The sequence below is a fragment of the Macrotis lagotis genome, chromosome 1, assembly GCF_037893015.1.
Source record: "Macrotis lagotis isolate mMagLag1 chromosome 1, bilby.v1.9.chrom.fasta, whole genome shotgun sequence".
Classification (NCBI taxonomy): Eukaryota; Metazoa; Chordata; class Mammalia; order Peramelemorphia; family Peramelidae; genus Macrotis; species Macrotis lagotis.
Genome location: NC_133658.1, coordinates 299,080,513 through 299,098,886, shown reverse-complemented (window position 1 = coordinate 299,098,886; position 18,374 = coordinate 299,080,513). Strand labels below are relative to the sequence as shown.

At 36.5% G+C, this 18,374-nt stretch overlaps 1 long non-coding RNA gene across 1 annotated transcript; it reads left to right on the top strand.

The window, feature by feature from the left end:
• The first annotated feature begins 1,157 nt into the window (after window positions 1-1,157).
• On the top strand, window positions 1,158-14,865 carry LOC141516893 (uncharacterized). The gene is made up of 3 exons (XR_012476786.1): window positions 1,158-1,268; window positions 10,623-10,705; window positions 13,215-14,865. It is a non-coding gene; the product is annotated as an uncharacterized LOC141516893 (long non-coding RNA).
• Window positions 14,866-18,374: the final 3,509 nt, after the last annotated feature.

Sequence of the window (18,374 nt, the reverse complement as noted above, 5' to 3'; positions counted from 1 at the left end):
ATTCCCATCCCTCCTGATTTCTAATAGAACAATAGTGTTCTATCACATACATATACCACAGTTTATTAAGTCATTCCTCAATTGATGGATATTCACTCAATTTCCAATTCTTTGCCACCACAAACAGGTTTGCTATGAATATTTTGTACAAGTGATGTTTTTACCCTTTTTCATAATCTCTTCAGGGTTTAGACCCAGTTGTGGTATTGCTGGACCAAAGGGCATGCACATTTTTGTTGCCCTTTGGACGTAATTCTAAATTGCTCTCCAGAAAGGCTAGATGAGTTCGCAGCTTCACCAACAATATATTAGTGTCCCTGATTTCCCACATCCCTTCCAACACTGATCACTATCCTTTCTGATCTTATTGATCAGTCTGAGAGGTGTGAAGTGGTACCTCAGAGATGCTTTAATTTGCATTTCTCTAATAAGTAGTGATTTAGAACAATTTTTCATATGACTATGGATCACTTTGACTTCCTCATCTGTAAATTGCCTTTGCATATCTTTTGACCATTTGTCAACTGGGGGATGGCTTGTTTTTTTACAAAAATTTGATTCAGTTCTTTGTGTATTTTAGAAACGAGTCATTTGTCAGAAATACTAGTTGTAAAAATTGTTTCTCAGTTTACTACATTTCTTTTGATCTTGGTTACAGTGGTTTTGTCCATGACCCCATTTTGCAGTTTGAAATATATGCAAACAAATACACATAAGTACATTTCATATATTACAAGTAAAAATTATTTTATGTATATATGCAGTATGCATTTAAATGCTTACCTGTGAAGCAAAAATTGACTACAGTATTATCATTCTGTATGCTTAATAAAAAAATTCATATACCTGCTCTCAAAGAGGGACTTGTGAGAGTGAATTGTTGAAGACAATAATCTCAACAACTCAAAGATCTGAAGTTCATGGTAGTGATAGAGTGTCTTGCTAACATAGACAAATGATTCTTAAAGAAATGTCTTTTAGTTATTGCCAATATTAGGAAGAACTGGTTCAAATTAACAAAAGAACAAGTCTAACCTTCCCTAAACTTTAGTTTCTTCATCTATCTAATGGTGGTCTCTGCTTTGCCTCTTCTCTTGCCCTATCTGACAGGGTTTTTGTGGGAGTGAATGAGATCATATCCTAAGCATCACTGCAGATTCTCTTTTTTTTTTTTTTTTTTTTGAGCATTCTATTCAGTGGGCAGAGAAGTCTTGAAGTTTGGATTAGAGAAGAAATGTTCCAACAAGGGTAGTCAACAACTTGGTCAGGTAAGACTAGCCTCCCCTTCTCTCCCTTACTTTATTTCATGGAATTACTTCAGCCTTCATTAAACAATCTTATCTGAATTGTCAGTATGTAACGTTGTCCTCATTTTGGCATGTGGTTGACAGCATTTTGATATCCCTTTGCAGTTCACTCCTGCTCATTTATTATGCAATCTTAGGAAGTTGTGCTAACTAACCCAATCAAGGGGATGAAGGGTGACAGAAGAAATGATAGAGATGGACAGAAACACAGAGATAGGAAACATAAGAGAGACAAAGAAAGGGAATGAAGCAATTAGAAAAACAGGGACACAGAAAGAGTGCTACAGAAAAACTCAGATGAGGAATGAGAAACACATATACAGAAAAGCAGAGAGTGAAAGATCCTGGAGAGATCTCTATAAAGAGACAATGGCTGAGCAAAACAGAGAGAAAGAGTAGAAGAGACAAAGACAATTGGTGTCAGAGAAAGGTAAAAAGAAAATTGCATTCTCTCCCATTTTGGAGAGAGATATCTTCATTCCTTACTCTTCAAAGCTTCCTTTAATGTGGGAAGATGTCTTTCGATCTGCATTTGAGAAGATGTCAGTGGTTTCCAGCTTTGCTTATCAATCATTTCTCAGTTGAGAATGATTTTCCTTCCCAGGTCATTTTACTGGAGATAGTCTACAGGAAATGAGAGTGACTTTTTTCTCTGGATTAACAGCTCTCTGGGGAATAAAGATTCTCTCAGTTTTCAACAAGTCAAATCAAATAATATTTATTAAACACTATAGATCTGGCACTAATCTTAGGCATAAGGGATATAAAACTTAAAGGGAAAAAACATAATCAATTGCACATAAGTAAATACAAACTACAGACAAAATAAATACAGAGCAATTTTGGGGAAGGGCTAAGAACTGGGAGACTCAGGAAAGAGCTGATGCTTGAAGGAAACTAGAATTCCAACACTCAGGGATAAAGATGGAAATAATTTTAGACATAGGAGGTGGCCTATGCAGATGCATTAAAGAAGGAGAGGAAACATAATTAGTGGAGAATATGTGAAGGTGAGTTATGCACAATTATCCTGGAAAGAATGATTGGAGAGACTTTAATTGCCAAATAGAAAAAAATTGTCATTTATAACCACAAAACAATAGGGACCTAGAGAAGTTTCTTGAGCAAAGGAATAATAGGGTCCTAGGTCTTAGGAAAATCAACTTAGTGTTGTTTGGAGGATGGATTGAAGAGGGGAGAGACTGGTTGCAGGGAGATTGATCCCAAGACTATTGCCATAGTGTAGGAAAGGGGTGATGAGTGCATGAACAAGGGTATGAATTGAAAGAAGACATAGTATGCTTTGAGGTGCATTTTGTGGAGCTGCCTCACTTTCTTTTTTTTTTTTAGGGTTTTTTTTTTTTGGCAAGGCAAATGGGGTTAAGTGGCTTGCCCAAGGCCACACAGCTAGGTAATAATTAAGTATTTGAGACCGGAGCTGCATCACTTTCAATGTCTGTAGGTCTCTAGGACTCAATTCTCCATGCTGAGCTCATATGTGCTCAAAATTATGCTTGGTGCTTTAGAGCTGCTTAGTTGGATCTGTCATCTCAGTGTTCATACTGCCTTCACCACTCCAGATTATAACCCTAACATACTGCCTATAATTCTTGTCCATGTCTTTTTGTAAATTCTACTTATTTCAATAAACATTTAATAAACAATTGTTATGTGCCAGGCAGTCTTGATTAGTCTTGATGAATATTGAGAACATAGAGTAAAACATGACATAGACTCTGTCCTTATGAGACACAGTTAAAAAGATGTTATTCCTAAAAAAGATTTGATGAAAAATACTATCCACATCCAGGGAAAGAACTGATGTAGTCCAAATGCAGATCAAAGCACATTAATTTCACTCTCTTTATTTCTTTTCAAGGTTTTTTTTACTTTTTGTCTATTTCTTCTTCTAATATAAATTTGGAAATATGTTTTACATGATTGAACATATCAGGTTACCATTTTAGGAAAGAGAGAGGGGAGAGAGGAAGATGGAAAATTTGAAACTCAACATTTTCTAAAAATGAATGTTAAAAATTGTCTGTATGTAATTGAAAAAACTTTAAAAACATGACATTCCCTGACTCTGAGATTATGATTTACCAGAAGGGATAGAACATATATAGAAGATGAATCTAATAAAAGGAGAATTAATAAGTACAGAAGCACAAAAAAAAGAACTTTCAGAAAATTAGGGTAGGGAAAACTGTACAGCAGATGTCTCATAGGTGACCAGGAATTGTTAGACTAGAACCTAGAGCATTAGAGTTCTTCTTGGGTACATATCCACTCCTAGACTATATATACTTTGAGAGCAGAGACTGTTTTTTCTCTGTACATCCCACAATACCTGCACAATAGTGCAAGTCTCCTTATAGTAAATGTTCAATAAAAGAATAAATGTACATTTGTACCCTCCAGGAAAGAGGAATCCAGAAGGGAATCCTACTGTGGTAGAAGACGGATGACATGACCTCTACCCTTCAGATCCTGTGATTCTGTGAGAAGCAGTTCTAAAAGATAAGGACTAGCCTATGACCACAGGCAACACTGTTGACTGAGAGCAAAGTTTTGATAACCTTCTCCCCAAATGCTTCTGATTAGAGTTGAGAAGCACATGAGGATGAAATTAAACCTACAACAAGGGAAACCTACAACCTCAAATTAACTGAGAATAGATCCTTCTGTGAGGACATAAATACACTGATGCCTATCCCTGGACCTTCAAGCACTTCCTCCATTTTCCTTCCCCTTGCTGCTTTTTGGATTGGGTTTTTTTTTTTTTTGGTTTTTGAAAGGCAGTGACTTGCCCAAGGTCACATGGCTAGGTAATTATTAAGTGTCTGAGGCTCCAGGGTCAGAGCTCTACCCACTGAACCCTCCCCCCTTGCCTTCTAATCCCATAACTCCAACTCTTTCATCTAGCTAGACTCTCAGACACTCTTCTCAAACATATCCATTAGACATACCAGCAGTTTCTGAGTAAGTGAGGGTGTTGCTGAACAGGAGGAAATCCTCATCCCTGAGGACTCTCTGGGAGCCCTCTCCTCATCTGAAAAGCAAAGATCTCCCCTAGGTTTTTGCAGAGGATACCTAATAAGGGAAATGACCTCCCTGCCAAAGATAGCTAAGACCTCAGGGAATGGAGCATCTGAAATCATTTTCCCAGATAGAAAAGAAGGAGCTAGGCTTGTCAGCCAAGAGTAAAAAACATAACTGGCAGGGCACCAACACCTTGCTTGGCACACAGGCCCTCCTGTGAGGGAGGCAACATATGGGCCTTTCCCAGATAGCTACACTCACCTTGGGCTATAGAAATCCACTCACAAGGCAGAGCTCAGAGCCCTTAACCCAAACCTACAGAGTTGTGTGAAGAAGGCTAGCCTTGGGCAGAGGTAACCAACAGGGAGGAACAAGCTGGACCTTTGCACTCATTATTCTTTCTTTTTCCTTATACATTCAACAAATATTTATTAAATATTGATTATGCAAAGCTTGCAAGGTAAATGTATGCAAGTTATATACATTTAGAGAATGAAAAAATAGCAGTCTTTGATTTACAAGGAGCTTACATTTTACTGGATGTTGGGCAGGGGATCAGGGATATACATTTTGTATAGAGACAAGTTAGGTGGCACATGTGATAACCACAGACACTTCACTGTATGACCCTGGGCAAGTCACCTAACCATGTTTAACTCAGTTTCCTCATCTGTAAAATGTACCGGAAAAGGAAAAGATAAACTGCTGTAATATCTTTGCCAAGAAAACCCTAAATGGGTTCATGAAGAGTCGAATATGACTGAAACATCAGAACAACAACCACAAAACAGAGACAAGAGGGACAATTGAACACTATGTAAATCCAGTGAAAGGGGGATAATCTGAGCAAAACCATAGAGTATAAAGAAGGTATGTCTAGGTCAGAGAACATTTAAGCTAGCAGGCCATTTTTGGCTAGAGTAGCGAGTACCCAAAGAAGAATAATGTGATATATGTCTAGAAAGGTAGGCAAGAGCCATATTGTGGAGGGTATTAAACCAGGTTGACAAATTTGCATTTTATTCTAGAGACAATAGGGACCCACTGATAATTTTTGAGTCGGGGAATGACATAGTTAGACCCATGTCTTAGAACTATTCAGCATCCATGTGGAAGATACACTAGTGAAGGGAAAGGTTAGAAACAGGGAGATAGATCAGAAAGCTCTTACCATAACCCAGATAGAATTGATGAGGTCTGGAACCAGAGCTACAGTTGTGTGAGGGGAGAGAAGGGATATGTCATGGAGGAAGAACTGAACAGATGGTGTGCTCATCAATTGAAGAATTAGTTGGACAAGTTTTATAGATGTATGTAATAGAATACTATGCAAGAAATGATGAATATGATGAATCCAGAGAGGCACAGAAAGACTTATGGGAACTAATGAGAAGCAAAGCAAGCAGAACCAAGAAAACAGTATAAACACAATATAACAAATAACAGCATTGAATTGTAATTGGATATAAATTCTGGAAAATAATAAATTTGTTTGACCCCAAAGAATAGGTATGAGATAACAACTTGATGGTGTTATGAACATTGCATGTAATAGACTTGATTGATGTATCCATTAGTTTTGCTGAATTATTTTCCTCCTCTTTTGATTCTTTATAATAAAGAATGTTCTCTGGAGAGAGGAGGGATATTGGGAAATGTAGGTAATGTGATTATAAAAGATATCAATAAAAAGTTAAAAGACAAAGTAATGGAGATATTAAAGATAGGACAGAATGGTGGAAAGATCACAGATTCAGGAGTCAAAGGACATGGGTTCAAAACCCACATTTGACACTTAATATCTGTAAGTCATTTAACTTCCCTGGACCTCACTTTCCACTTTCCTTATTTCTAAAATGAGGGAGTTGAACCAAATGACTTATAAAATCCCAAATATATATATATATATATATATATATATACACATACATATATATATATATATATATATATATATACATACATACTTCTGGGAAATGTATAAATGTATAAATGTATCTACCATCCTGGAAGAGAAGTTAGGAATTAGTAGTACAGAATGTTGTATACATTACTAGCTGTGGATTCAGCTTTTGCTTAATTGTTTTTCTTTGTCATGAGGGAAGGAATCAATCAGGTGGAGGTGATTGAAATGTCTGTGATTTAAGAAAAACAGCATATGGATACACCTATATCTATCTATATATGTATATATATATGAAGCTTATTCATTTCTTTTTATTATAATCAGGGATCATATTAATATGATCAAGATATGAATTAGAAGAGAATGTACAGAATTGCATTTAGACAATTTTACAGTATTTTTAATAATCCCAAATTGCTATCTGAAGAAAAAATGCCAACTTTTGACTCCAATAATTTTTCAGGCATAAAAATGGACAACATTATGATTGCTAAGTATACCCTAGTATCATGATGGCTACTTAGTATGGAACCCATGTGGAAGAGAGATTTCATTTAGATGGTAAAGCTCCTAATCTCAGATAACATTCCCTTAATTGCATCATGTCCTGGAATACTATGAACTCTAGTGAAAAATATTCACAATTACTCAAAAGATTTTGGTTTAATACACTCAAGAAATAGCAAGTAGATGATGAATATTTACTGTTGGTCCATTAGTACACATCTTGTATAGACACCACAAATGAGCCCAAAACGAAAAAGAAATAAAATAGCCACTGCATTGCATTTGGGAAATTGTATAATACTTCTCTCAAGGATCTCAAGCTGCTCTCTGAAACAAAACTTCATCTTTCTGACACTAATATTGTCCTGGTGATGACATCTGGCTATAAATCATAAATACAAAAACAAAAAAACACATCACTGAAGAATCAGGTGTTCTCCCAAAAAAGGGCAATAGTGGATATAAATAGACTGAAACATATAAAAATGATGATTTGTGTCTAATATGCAACTTCAACGATATCATTCAGGAAATGTATGCTTGGAAGAAGAAATGTGGGCCACATAACAATCAATCAATGAATCAATAATCATATATTAAGGCCTTTCTGTGTGTCAGACCTTGTGCTAGGCACTGAGTATAAAAAGAGCAAAACAAAACCATCCCTGCTTTTTAGAAGTTTACATTCTCTTAGGGGCAATAAAAACATTTATGCAAATATATACATAAATGAAAAATCTATAAAAAATAAAGACAATGTAATTTCATTGGGAAACACTAACAACTGGATTCTTTGGGGAAGAAGTGAAATAGCACTTGAATTTGAATTCTGAGAGGGGGAGGAAAGGAAGGAGTTCATTCGAGTCAGGGGGAACAGTCTATACAAAGACAGAGAAAAGAGATAAAATATCATGTAAGAAACAGGAAGTCCATTTGAACTGTAAAATGCATGAAAGGGAATTTTTTTTATTTCTTTTTTTCTCAATTACATGAATGTCAGCAAAAATTTTTAATATTCTTTTTTTAAATTGTGAGTTCCAAATACTCTCCCTTTCTCCTTCTCTTCTCCCCTTTTTGGGAAGGAAATCAGTGAAGGAGAATTTCTTTTAATAAGCTTGGAAAGGTAGACTTAAAAGACAGATTAGGAAGTCCTTTAAGGGACAATATTTTATCTGAGAGACAAGAGAAAGCCACTGTGGCTTTTTGAACAGTGGGGTAACCAAGTCAGACATAGACTTCAGGAGAATCACTTTGGTATCTGAATGGATGGATGGATTAGAGAGAGAAAAAACTGGAGTCTGGGAGAACAGTGAAGAAGCTGATATAATAGTCCAGGTGAAAGGTAATGAATGTCTGACAATAGTAGTTGTTTAAGGAGAAATAAGGGGTGGATATTAGAGTTAGGATTGACAAGACTTTGCAATTGATTGGATATGGAAGGTAAAAGAGAAGGAGAATTCAGAGGAGACTTTGAGGTGGCAAAGCGGAGTCACTGGAAGGAAGAAAGGATCATTGAACAGATGGGCAACCTGAGGCCTGCATTGATAGTCATAGGACATTAAAAGATCTGGAAGCTATATGGCATGTCTGGGAGCTCCTCTTTGGGGAATTTGTGAAAGTTGGACAAGGGTTATGCAAGATAAAGTGGTATAGATGAATTGTGATTTGTAACATGAAATTACATGGGGAAAATAAGAGAGACAGCACATATACCATTAGATTTTTGTCAAACCATTAAACATTTAAAAAATTTTTTTATTTATTTTGAATTTTATAATTTTTCCCCTAATCTTGCTTCCCTCCCCCCACCCTCCATAGAAGGCAGTCTGTTCATCTTTTTTTTTTAATTATTTTTATATTTTTTCAGTCTGTTAATCTTCACATTGTTTCCATGATATACTTGATCTAAGTTGAATGTGGTGAGAGAGAAATCATATCCTTTAGGAAAAAAATAAAGTATAAGAGATTAATTACATAATAAGATAATGGTCTTTTAAAAAAAATAAAGGTAATAATCTTTGGTCTTTGTTCAAACTCCACAGTTCTTTCTCTGGATACAGCTGGTATTGTCCATTGCTGATACCCCCAAATTGTGCCTGATTGTTGCACTGATGGAATGAGCAAGTCCATTAAGGTTGATCATTACCCACATGTTGCAAAGAACTTACAGTCTAATGGGGGAAAACAACACACTGGAGGAAAATAATATACATGATTATTACAACAATGTGAATTAGAAGAATGAAAAATGAATTCTAGAAATTATAAATTTAAGTTTGACCTTAGAGGAAAAAGTATGAGAAAGCACCTTATTGTAGCTTTGAATGTGGAATACTGCATGTAAAAGAGACTTGGTTGATGTACTGTTTATTTTTGATGAACTACTTTTCTTCTCATTTTTATTCTTTTTTCTCTGACATGGCTCTCTGGGAAGGGGGAGGATACATTAGGAAGTTTAGATGATGAAAAAATAAAAGACATCAGTGATAGTAATTTTCAAAATGAATATAATAGGACACTTCCAGTGAAAATACAATGGAACAGAAACATCTCTCTGGTGACAAAAGAAGTTAATGGATTTTGGCTGAGTTTTAAGGTCCCCATTCTAAACATCATTTCTATTTAGTTGGACATCAAAGATAAATCTTAGAATAGTGAATTACCTGTTGCCAACAATTCATCCTCTTTGAGAATTTGAGGAAAGTGCAAGTAAGAGGGAAGAGTAGGCAAGAATTTATCTTCTAATTTCCTTACACATTTTCAGACACAGATGACATAATCATTTGGTAATGATCATAATTTCTCTCCCATAATTTCCTCTCCTCCTTTCTTCCATTAGCATCTGCCAACCCTCATTAAGCAACCCATGTCCTAAATCTGAATTTCCAGAAACTTGTATTTCTCATTTTTCCTACCACAAATTAATGACACAATCCTAGACTTTTCTAGGATAGCTGAGTTCAGTTCTATTATCATTTGTTGTTAGCCAGACAAAAAGAATAGAGATGAATTGGCAGAGAGACAGAGAGAAACAAGGAGAGATAATAGAGACACAGAAGCAAAGCAAAGGTGAGAGAAAGAGAAAGATAAAAATAAAGAGACAAAGGAGTAAGGAATAGAGAGAAAAAGCAATAAAAATACAAGATGGACAGAGACAGAGATCACACATACAAAAAAAACCCCAATGCATTCAGGCTATATAGAAAGAGGACTGGATTCCAAGATTAATGTTGTCCCCAGAGTACTCTGTACTTATCTGACCAAGTCTGAAGTATTAAGTTCAGTTCAGGTCACCACATTTTAGGAAGGACTAAATTGGATGGGGGAGGCATCCAGAAAAGAAACAAGATAATCAAGGATCTAAAGTTCATATCATATTAGGAACTGTGAATATTGAGAAGAGACTGTTTACAAGTATTTAAAATATTGTCATTTTTTCCCTCTTTTTTTTCCTTTTTTGGTTCCAGGTGGCAGAACTAGGAAACATGGGAAGAATATGCAAAGAGAAAAGATTAGGGTATAAAGAGTGTCAGTCTGTCTCTCTGACTGTCTCTTTGTCTCTGTATCTCCCTATTTCCATCTCTCCCTGGAGGGAAAAACAGGAGGTAGCATCTATCAGACAATCAATGCATCACCATCACTTCGACCATGTTAGATTTGAATGGAGACAACCCAAGATCTTGAACCCAAGAGCATTGGAACTAAAAACTCTTCGAGGACATTGTTTTCAGCCATCATCCGGGAAGCAACTCCCTAAAACCAATCCTTATGTGTCAGTTTAGATTTTCCTGATCTCCTCCCCAGTGGGCACTCAGGAAATAGATTAAGTGTACTAATCATGCTCCTCCCTCTTCCTGCAGGTGGCACTTGCACCTGTGCTAGCTCCTGCAAATGCAAAAACTGTGGCTGCACCGTCCACAAAAAAAGTGAATACCTGTATGAGGTGAGTGTGGAAACAGGGCTGATGGGAGACACTTTATTATTAAGTCTTCAATAGCTTCCCGAGTCTACTTAATGAAGTTTCCATGAAGGCACAGATCTCCTAAATCATCCACAAAAGTAAGGCTTGCAGTAATGGCAGGTGGGAAGTTTAAACATCAATTGGCTGGAAAGTCCTCAGGGGTTCTCCCCAGCATGAATCAGTCCCAATGTCACAATCTTGACAGATCAGAGATCAAGTCTAGATTCTCTAACTACCTTCCCCTGATGTTTATTCCTGTTTCATTCAGATAAGAACCCTATAAAAATCCACTGGATTTTTTTATCATTTTGGATGCCTTCTTCTACCTAGCATTCCTATGGACCTAGTCTGTTTCTATTTTCCCGACTGACCCCTATTGATATTTCCCCTCAATAAAGCTTGATGACTTTATTTTCCCTTACCTGATTCCTGTTTCATTCATTCATTCTATGTTTCATCTTTTGCTGGTTTGTTCTTCCTAATACTTCACCTTGGAGTCTGCAGAGCTCTCCCCTGCCTCACTCCTAACCTCATTCAAGCTACATTAAGAAATAGAGCTCTCAGGTTCAGTTTTGGGTTGTCTCCATCACAGTTTGCAGAAGAGAGGTGGAACTTGAAGTGCTGGTTGTGGTTGTGGTTGGACTAGGATCTATTCTAGGGTTTATAGATTAAGATTATAGATTATATAAAATTATATAGATTATTAGATAATAGATTAATCTATATTCCAAAGTCTGGAAGGGACTTTGGCTATGAACTAGTCCAACCCCTTCATTTTACAGGTGAGGTCAATTAAACTCAGAGTTTAATTGACTTGCACAGGGTCATACAGGCAAGAAATAGCAAGTATTTGAACTCACATTGGGGGACTCTTAAATTCATCATTCTTTAGTCCCAACTCCCTATGTGACTTTATGCAAGACACATTACTTTTGAGTCTTGATTTTCCTCAGAGAGAGAGTATTAAAGGATTAGAGATTAAAGCATTCCTAAAGTGTCAGACAACTCTAGATCTGATGACCTTCTTGAAGGCATATTAGGACTGTAATACTCTGGATAGGGTTATGACTATATATATATGTATGTATATATGTAAAATGTTGTCTCACGTTCAGAACATAAAGACCTTCAAATCTAATCTCTTGGAAACCAAGTCTTCAGGAAGTCTTTTCTGAACACCTAGGACTTGTTGTATCTTCTTTTCTTGCCTTAAGATAAAAATAAAAATCATTTTGCATTATTTAGTTCTGTGTTTTCTGAAGCATGGTGCCATTTCATAATAGCTAACATTACATAGTGCTTTGTGAAGTTACAAACATCTTACAACTATTAGAAGTAGTAGAACAGATGTCAGAAGTCATCTCCTCCCACTGTCTTTTTATAGATAAAGAAATAGAGGCCCAGAAGTTGTCACTTGTTCAAGATTACAAAGGTAGTTAGTGAAAGACCTGGAATTTTAGCCCAAGGGCTCTTATTTCAGATCCAGAGTTCTTGCCATGTTACAGATGGCTTTCCTGATCTCCATGACTGAACTTGGAAAGAGGTGGCATAACTATCCAATGTGATGATAGGATGCTAGATAGGATGCTAAACTTGCAGTCCATAAGATCTAGGTTTGAATCCTTTCTCTGGCATTTATTAGCAGTGGCATCATATTCAAGTCTCTCTGCCTCTCTGTGCCTCAACCCCCATTGATTGAGAAAGTAGACTACCTATTATATACTCCCTTAATCCCACTACTCCCAATCCTCCTATACAAATCTGTCTAGCCTTCTTTTACTTCTGTCCTGTCTTTACTCCATATCAAAGCTCACTCCTCTATCTATGTCCTCTCAGCTTGGCATAACAGATAGATGAATATTGTACAAACACATTTGTGTTTGACATATTTACAGATTAGTCTTTTTTGGTGTGAAGAATTAGGATTAAGGGGGAGGAAAGAAAACCATGAGATAGGAAAGAAATACATAAGAGAAATTTTTAAAAAGTGAATGCAGTGTTCATTCAAATTCTGTAAGAATTTTTTTGGGGGGTATTTTGTTTTTGATTTTCTTCCTCTGAATGGGAATAGCATTGTCCATAGCCAGTCTCCTAGGGTTGTCCTAGCTCTCTGACCTGCTGAGAGGAGTTGTATCCATCATGATTGATCAACTCACAATGTTGCTGTTAATGTGTCCACTTGATTCTGCTCCATTTGCTCACCATCAGTTCCTGTAATTCATTCCATGGCATAACAGATAGAGAACCCTAGATTTGGGACACATGTATTCAAATTCTGATTGAATTTGCTGGCTGTGTAAGCCTGAATAAATCACTTAATCTTTGTTGAGCCACAGTTTTCTCATTTATAAAATGGGAATAATATCTGTAGTATCTACCTCACAAAGTGATTGTGAGTTTCTAGAATCACATATATGAAATGTTTTGTAAACTTTTCAGCACTATATAAATATCAGTTATTATTATAATTATATCCTTCTATGTCTTCCAGGGGATGACCGTATAACCCAGTGCCAGGCCTGGAGGCAGGACAACTCATCTTCCTGAGTTCAGATTTAGCCTCAGGCAATTACATGACTACTTGAGGAAGTTACTTAACCCAATTTGTCTAAGATTCTCATCTGTACAATTAGCTGGAGAAGGAAATGGCAAATCACTCTAGAATATTTGCCAAGAAAACCCTAAAAGGGGCCATGAAGAATTCTGCATGATTGGAAATGACTCAAGCGCAAAAACCTCTTCTAGAAACTTTCCCTAGAGATTACTACTTCTCTCTTGTCTTCAATCTCTCTTTATCTATTGACTGTTTCTCAACTTCCTATAAACATGTTCAAGTCTACCTCATCCTAAAAAAAACTTTCACTTGACTTCACAGTCCCTCAAGCAATTATCCTATATCTCTCTTTCCTCTTTTTCAATGCCAGACTCCAACAAAAACAAAATCTACTCTCATTATCTCTACCCTCTTATCACCCACTAAATCCTCAATCCCTTGAAATCTTACTTCCCAACTTCAAAACTTTACTGAAATTGCTCTTTATATTTTAGTCATATCTAATTCTTCATGACCCCTTTTGGGGTTTTCTTGGCAAAGTTACTAAAGAGCTTTGACATTTCCTTCTCTAGTTCATTTTTTAATAGATGAAAAAAATTGAGGCAAACAAGATTAAGCAATTTACCTAGGATTACAGAGTCAGTAAATGTCTGAAACTGGATATGAACTCAGGTTTCAACTCCAGACTCAGTTCTCAATTCTAAGTGCCACCCAGCTGCCCCTTTGGTACCAACAACATAGTTGCTAAATTTTCTGGCCTTTTAAAATCTCCATCATCCCTAATTTCTTTGCAGTTTTTGATACTATTGCTTACTCCCTTTTATTAGAAGTTCCTCCCCTCACTTGGCCTCTGTGAGATTTTTCTCTCCTGGTTATTTTCCTACCTAACTGCTCTTCTTCAGTCTTTTTTACTGGACCATTATCTATTCCATGTCTCTTTAGAGTGAGTGATCTCCAGGGCTTTGTCCTGGACCCTCTTCCCCTCTTCCCCTCTTCCCCTCTTCCCCTCTTCCCCTCTTCCCCTCTTCCCCTCTTCCCCTCTTCCCCTCTTTCCCTCTTCCCCTCTTCCCCTCTTCCCCTCTTCCCCTCTTCCCCTCTTCCCCTCTTCCCCTCTTCCCCTCTTCCCCTCTTTCCCTCTTCCCCTCTTCCCCTCTTTTTTGTGTGTTCTCTTGGAATTCTTCAATTCCCTACATTCAATCCTAATTTCTTTTCTGAACTTCCTACTTACCTTCTATATGCATTCATATAGATGTCATGATGTCACCTCTCCTTCAACACGTCCAAAAGATGTTCCCCTTAAATCTTACCCTCCTCTAAATTTTCCTATTTTTGTTAAGGTCAGTTACTGTCCTTCAAGTTATTCATGTTTGTCACCTCTGAATCATCCTCAACTCTTCCTCCCCCCTCCTCTCTGGAACTTTTCAGGTGTCAAGTCTTAAAGAATGGAACTTTTCCATCTGCCTTGAATTTGGACTCTTCTGTATGTGCTATCTTTCCTAATTAGAAAGTGAACTCTCTGCATGCAAGGACTGTTTACTTTTTTATTTGTATTCCTAGCACTAAGCTTGTTCTTGACACAGCAACTTAATAAATGATTTTCTTTTTTTAATTTTCTTTTTTTATTCTGAACTAAAGAAGTTAAAACAAACATTTCCATAAAAAGGAAGAATAGAAAAAATAGATGATTGTACATGAAACTACAAATCTATTATATACAATTTGCTATTCCTTTTAAATATGTAATAAAGTTATTGTATAACTTTCTTTTTTCTTTCCTTTTTCCCCTTTTCCCCTTCCCTCCAAGATAGCTACAATTAGACACAAATATGTATGTGTGTATGTATAAATAAATATATATATAAATATAAAATATACATATATATGTAAAGCTATTTTCTATATACTTGTATTTATCAGTTCTTTATTTGGATACAGATAGTGTCTTCCTTCATATGTCCTTTGTAGTTAATTTGGATAGTTATAATAGTCAAAATTAGAGAGTCTACATCTATAACATCTCTCCTTTCTCTCCACTTTTGACTCCTGTCACCTTTTATTCCATTTCATTGCCTCCTAACTGGTCTCCCCACTTCTGGACTCTCCCATCCAACTCCAATCCATCTCCATACAGTTCATATATGTTCCAAACTGAATTACTAGTAGCCAAGTACTGAACATGGGACAGACAACCTCTCTACCTCTGAACATTTGAGTAATCAATCCATCTCTGGCTGCCTCATTTTTTATTGATATTTTATTTTATTTTTCCAAATACATATGAAAATTTTTCAACATTCATTTATTTGTATATTTATAAGTCACACAAATTTTTTCCAGCTTCCCTTCCCATTCCCCTCGTTTTAGTGGTAAACAGTCTAGCGAATGTTGTACATGTACATTTGTCTTTAACATGTTTATAATCCAGTCATTTTGTGTATGAAGAATTAGGACTAAGGGAAAAGAAAGAAAACCCTGGGATAGGAAGGAAAAACCTAAGAGAATTTTTAAAAAGACAATAGTTCATTTAGATTGTGTTTTTTTTTTCTATCTGGATGCAAATGGCTTTGTCCATAACAGGTCTCCCAGGGTTGTCCTAGCTCTGAATCTCTGAGAGGAGCTGCATCTGGACTGCCTTATTTCTGCCACTCAACAACCTTGCCTTCTTTCAAGTCTCGATTCTAGTGATAGCTCAGCTATAGTCTTCTCTGACCCTTAGCTATTTTCTTTCTCCTTATACTGTACTTATTTATATTATATGATGCAATGGATAACACCTGGCATTGTTATTTACAATGTACACTCTTATAATGGAACAGAAGTTCCCTGAGGTAAAGAATTTTTTTTTTATTTTGGCTCTTGTTTTCCCATTGTCAGAGCATGTAGTAGGATCTTGATAATTCATTGAATTTAAGTGAAGCTTACTGACTCACTCTTGGTTATTTTCTCTTATACTCTCCTATCTCCTTTTATCTCTTCACATTCCCACTATCCAAAACAAATCAAAGATTTTATCACTTTGCAATTTTCTCATCCAGGGATCTTGAAGTGAACTTGGGTTGGGCAGTGAAAAGTTGACTTCTTTACTTGTTTCTAATTATTTCTGTTTCTCCACACTAAAGACAGTATAATCCTGGGAAGCCTGTGTGTGAGAATAAAGATAACCCAGCCTTTTGCCTTCAAGTCCTCTATCTGTTTCGAGGATTAATATCTTGACAAGGCTCCCAGAGAAGTAGTTTCAAAAGGCACAAGTATCTATGCTTGGCAAGCCTGCTCTGAACACTCTCCCTTTGGGGAATTAAGGGAAGTAACCCCTGGTAATGTGTCCTGGAAACCTGGCAGCTTAACTGTAAGGAAGAAGCACTGGGGAACAGAAGGAGAATTGAGCTGCTCACCCAATGAAAATAAGGGGCTGTGGGACTGAACCAGGGGAAAGCAGCCTTTAGCCTGGGACTTGTTTGGAGAATACATTTAGAACTTCCATTAGGCCCAGAGACTCATGAGCTTTGGATTTGAATGAATTCTTTGAACCTGGGGGGAACTAGCCTATAGGAAAAAGGTTGGAAATAGTAGTGGCAGGGTAAAAAAATATACTTTGCTGCATAAGACACACAGCCAAATCAATTCTTAAATCCTGTCAAAACTTCCACAGCTGGGAGCAGAACCAAGAGCTCACTGTACACATTAACAATATTGTGAGTTGATTAACCTTGATGAATGCTGCTCCTCTCAGAAGTTCAGAAAGTTAGGACAACCCTGGGAGATCTGTTATAGACAATGCTATCCACATCCAGAAGAAAACAAAACAAAACAAAACAAAACAAAAAACCTTCTACAGAATCTGAATGAATACCATATTCACTTTTTAAAAATTTCTCTTGTGTTTTCCCTTCCTATCTCATAGTTTTCTTTTTCCCTTTGTCCTAGTTCCTCATAGAGAAAATGACTAATCTGTAAACATATTAAACAAAAATGTATATGCACAATGTTCACTAGACTGTTCTATACTGAGGGGAGTGGAAAGGGAGGATAGAAGGAAATTGTATAGCTCATAAATATGCATATATATGTGTGTGGATGAATGTTGAAAAACTTTCATAACATGTAATTGGAAAAATAAAATAAAATATCAATTGGGGAGAAAAAGATATACCAGGTTCTATGACTCAGATACAAGAGATTATATAACAAAGTTTGGTGCAGTAAAATATTGCAGCATTTGGTAGAAAATGTTCTACATTTTCCTTTTTTTAGGTTTCATTCCTACAAGAAAATAAAAATTGAACAGCATCTGATATACCTGCCAAAAAAAATAAACTTTCACAGCTGCCTTCCTGCCTTTTTTGCTTTCACTGAGACACCATCCTAATTTAGGTTCTAATCATTTCTGTTCTAAATTATTCTAATAGATTCCTAATTGAAGAATCTCCCTTCAGTTTTGCCTTTCTCCAATACATACTACTCACAACTTTCAAATTAATCTTCCTAAGACAAAAATTGATGATGTCACTACTGTTTATAAACCTCCAGTAGTTTTTGATGATCTATAAGATCAAATATAACTTTCTTAACATTCAAGGCTTTCCATATACTGGTTCCCACACTATCTTTCCAGCCACATTCAATATTACCCTGCTTCACTCCATGTCTCAAGCAAATTGGACCATCAACTGTTCCCCAAACTCAACTCAGTTCCATGTCTCAATTCTCCATTGACTCATCATGCCACATAATTTTGACCTAACATCTTTATCTTCCTCTCAAGCTTCAGCTCAGGTCCCAGCTGCTCCAAGAAGCCTTCACTGATCATCACTACTCCCACCTGTTCCAGTTGCCAGTGTACTCTTTCTCTCCTCAAATTACCTTGTATTATATTTAGTCAGTAGTCAATAAATATTGATCATGTGTTCACCAACCAGGCACTGCACTAAGAATGAACATAAAAAAAAATTTCTGTCCTCAAGTTGTTTACCATGGGGAAAGAAAAATAAAAAGAAGCAAAGAAACTGGGGAGGGAAGAATAAAGACATCTGATGCAGGGGCATGGTGAAGAACTCAGAGAATTCCCAAAGTGAGGCAGCCAGATGAGAAATTTACACT